Consider the following 4,610-nt stretch of genomic DNA (forward strand, 5'->3'; position numbering starts at 1 on the left):
CCCGCTTTTATGGCCGGCAGTGTGAGGTCCAGGATGTATGATGTTACAGAAGTGCAAAGTGTTATTATTTGTGGGAAATGCTCAATGTATGGTAAAAAAATTAAACTGGTGGCGTACAGAAACAGCTGATTGTATTGCTGCTACTTAACGTTCACCTTGGCTTCAGCGGGAAAAGGATGTTTGAGTGAGAGTGTCTGAAAAATGTATTGCACCTAAAATGTTCGGTATCAACAACTGTGTGTTTATAGATTCCACTTTATAAAGGGGCAAGTATATTTTTCTGGCATTGGTTATCTATTGTACAAAGTCACCAATCTCAGCTACCAAAGGCTCACAAAGCAAGATGAGGGCGAAATAACAGGCAGCATTTTCTGGGGAAGCTGATAGTGTAGTTGTGGCTAAATAAGACCATTTGCCTTTTCTGTCCTTTCAGGAATCACCGAGTAATAGAGACCCGATAAGAAGGTTTTCTCTCACACAACTGACCTTGACCAAATACTAAAGAGAGCTCACCAGCTCAAGGCAGAGACTCAGCAAATGCTCGGCAGGTTTAAGCATGGTTATAGACACTTGCTAGCACCCTTTTTTTCAGTGCTAAACTCCATTCCCCTCCTTGTGTAGCTGCTATATGCCACTATATACTAGCTTCCACTGGGAGCTTGTGGCGTAATCTTTGCTGTGCTGCCTGACCTCCAGGGGCTTCACCTGCTAGGCCAGGCTGACTGTTCGGAGCTCACATTGAACCAATGCCCCCTTCATAGTAACATGGCTTGCGGCTCTCCCTGCCAATGTACCTCAAGACTGACCAGCAGGGACCACCTCTATGGGTAGTTGAAGCTTAAGATTCCCTCAGTCCTTAGCCTCTCCACTAGAGCTGCCAACAAGGATCTCAGTAATGGCAGTGGTTGTGGGGTAGACTCTTGGAACTGGACTGAGATCACCAATTCATTTCACAGAAGCCACTAAGCAGTCGTCAGATGCTAATAGTTTTCCTGGGCCTGATTCAGACAGTTAAGGCATCAGGTCTCCTGTATGTAGCTTTTACTACAGGTCATCAAAACACGGTTTCCATTTTCAGATCACCTGGATTCTAGCATGAATACTAGGTTTAGGTTTTGGGGTGGTTTTTTTTTTGAAGGGCGGAGACTACTTTTTGTTTTACCTAATAAGGCCTTTGACTCAAACTAGCCAGGACAGTACTGGAAAACCAGACTTGTGTACGTCACTTAGGAATGTACAGCAGCACAAGAAAGGTGAGCAAAGCCAGAGAAATGTGGACTCTGCTGTTGGCCACAAAGTCTGATGAACTTCAACCTAAACAACTCCTTCCCATGCTCCAGGCATCGTCTCCTAGGGCTCAGTATGAGTTTTGGTAGGGTGACCAGACGTCCTGTTTTTATAGGGACCATCCCATTTTTGGGGACTTTTTTTTGTAATAAGAGCCTATTACCCCCCCACCCCCGTCCTGTTTTTTCACAGTTGCTATCTAGTCACCCTAGGTTTTGGCCCTGTACAGTCACCAGGCTTTATGGATGGGCTTCAACTTTTCCTCTGTTGGGATAGCACTGGAGGAAAGTCTCCACTACCCATGTACTACAAATGGGCTCTTCTGGGATTTTTCTTTCAGTTTGTGGTGAAAACAGCATCCCCGTGTCTTGACATAAACATCAAACCAAACTTGCCATTTCGGTGTTTTGCACAAATGGTTAGGGTAAGAGCCCATTTCTCCCCAAACCAGTCTCCAAAACCTCGCGCATATATTCTCTGGTTCTCTGGCTGTAGTTCCTTCTGTTTCTGGGCTAAACCAGTACATTAATGTTGGTACTTAAAGAATGAGTTATGACATGATGGTTTAGAACTGAGGACATCTGGGGTTTGTTTACCTCACCCATCATGTCTCTCTAGTATCCTGGGACCGATATGGCGACAACTGTACTGCATGCAGTAGGTCAGTCATAGAGCCAGGCATTGCCCTGAGAGGGTGATATCCAGTCCAAATGTTTAAACAAAAGGTATACATTTTACCTTTTGTTTCACTTTTGTTGTCATAAATGTCACTCCTTTGAATATATGCTAAGATGATGATGTAATGTCTACAATTTACAGCGGAATATGTTATTTTCTAGATGTACTGCTTGAAATCAGGTGTGTGTGTGTGGGGGGGGGGGGGTGTCTTCCAGACTCCATGTTTTTTTTCACAAGAGAACTAGTGCTCATGGAGAGAGGGGAGGTGGAGGAACCTATAATTTATTAGTGTGGAACACTCACTGGCTGTCTATTTTTAAAGGTGACAATTACAGCATGTTAAGCTGTCTGCACTTAGGACATAATAAATGATGTCGCAGTAATAACAACAGGGTTCAGCCATAACAAACCTGCCAAAGTTCCATAAATAAGGCCTCACCCATTTAATCACTAATTATTATTTGAATGCTGATTCTTCAGATTACTGAAATGAGCTGCCTTAAAAATATGAGCTATGTTAACCTAGGGCAATGTTAAAACATGTCCAAGTGTAACATACTAGTTTATTGTGAAGCAATCCGTTTGTTTTTATAACAAAATTAGAACAGGAAAAATAAACCCTATATAGGGAAATCAGCCATATGAAACAAAAGTCTTTTTGAAACTCTTGCCTGAAATCATAGCCTGCATACTGAATTAGGTGAGCAAAGCAGCAGGTCATCATTAATGAGTAGGACCATAGTTGTGATTATGCCCTTATAACATGATCAACTTGCAAGATGTCTGGACTGAAAGAAATTATAGAACCCACGGAGAAAAGACACCAAAGGTAAAGTGCCTAAAGACTCAGTATAAGGGGGGCTTCCATTTTTTTGGTATGCAACTGATTAAACCACAGAGTTAAGACTAGCGTCATCTAACTTTTCGAGAAATTAAAATCTTTCCAGGTTAATTATTTTGTATTTTTGAGGGTTTTATATATATCTAGTAAAGTGACTGGACAAAGCAGTGTTAAAAATTCAACCGCACTAATTACTAGCTGAGCAGTATAAAAACCTCTGAATAAATGTCAGTCTAGGAGATAAGCTCTTATCTTAATCTAATGACTCCACAGACTTAATTTGTCAGGCCAGCCTAGTTGATGAAAAACAGGTTTCTATTCTCCAGTGTTAGTAGCAACATCTTTCCAAATCTTTGAAGTTGGATAGTAATACCATCAGTGTCATCCTGCAAAAATCTTGTGACCAAGCCAATTTAATTCCTATTGTCCTGTTACACTAATTAAAGTTGTTTTACCCTCATTGGTCTGAGATAGCTGAACACGAAGCCAATTTATTTTTAGATTTGTTACATTCTGGGCTAATCACGCTTACCCATTTTTTTTCTCAACAACGTGTTAATATTTGTGGATCTCCTCTGGTATTAGAAAGCCAGGATTTTTAAAGAAGGCCTCTAAAGAAAGCAGCGTGATAGACCAAGACAATGCCTGTGGTTTAGAGCAAAAAACTCACCTGTGGGAGTGGAATTATTCTGAGCTCAGGCACTGCATTTGAGTCTAAATAATGATTTTTGTCCTATAGAACATCTTTCATAAAGGAGTATTTGACATACTTAGAGCTAAACACAACATGGGTATGGGCTATTCAGACGGAGAGGATTAACAAACACAAGGAATTTGGCTACAATTAATAATTCCAGTTCATTACCCTCCCACTCTTCAGCCAACTACTCTCACATGGACCTAGCAATTATTTTGTTGCACAGTACCCCATTACAAAGGATGTCCTCTATGTAAGGGTAAATACCCCAATACTTGGTTTAGGATAATATTGGGATTTGAGGAGGGTTTTTTTTTTTTGGTTGTGAGTTTTATTTAGATCAGATTCAGGAATATTTTAAGTTAGAAAACCTGAATGGAAATTACAGGGTTAAAATGTGATCCACGGGCATTAGGGTAAAGACATCAGCAATGGAATCGCCAAAGTAACAAGAGGAAATGACCATTTTTAACATATAGGGCCTGGTGCATTTTTTTTATGGCAGCATAATGCCATTGACTTCAGCGGAATTACACTGGCATAAAACCAGTGTAATGGAGTGGAGAATCAGCCACATATTTTTTTAATTGGTGTAACTTCAGAATTATTAAGCCATAGCAGTCTCATGTTGGAGCATCCAAAGCCAGCCACTGATTGGTTAGAATGCTCTGGTGGTGCATAGAAAGCTCGCCTTTGCGCTGTGCATGTGCAGAGCTGAGTGTTTTCTGATTCGTAGTTCAGACACATTTCACTTCCCAAATAAGGTCACTTTTCTGGGTGCTCTAGTAGTCAGTCAGTCTGTTTGATCATCCTACTACCCTCCATTATCAGATTTTTTTTACAGCGATGCTGACACCAGCCTGTCTGCCACCTGCAGTGAAAAAACCTGCCTCATCTCATACACAACTCACCCTCATAGAACGATAGCTTATTGGGGTTACGCTGTACTACAAACCCCTAGGGTGTTAGTAGCATGTCTGGCCTACCACATCTCAGAGGCAAGCACTGTAGATGTTTCAGCAGCTAGGGTTTGTAGGTGCCCACCCTGGTGCATCCCAGGAACCACTCAGGCACATGGTGGAAAGGGAAAGGTTATAAATCCCCTAG

This window comes from Mauremys mutica, chromosome 8 (assembly GCF_020497125.1).
Source record: "Mauremys mutica isolate MM-2020 ecotype Southern chromosome 8, ASM2049712v1, whole genome shotgun sequence".
NCBI classification, from domain to species: Eukaryota; Metazoa; Chordata; order Testudines; family Geoemydidae; genus Mauremys; species Mauremys mutica.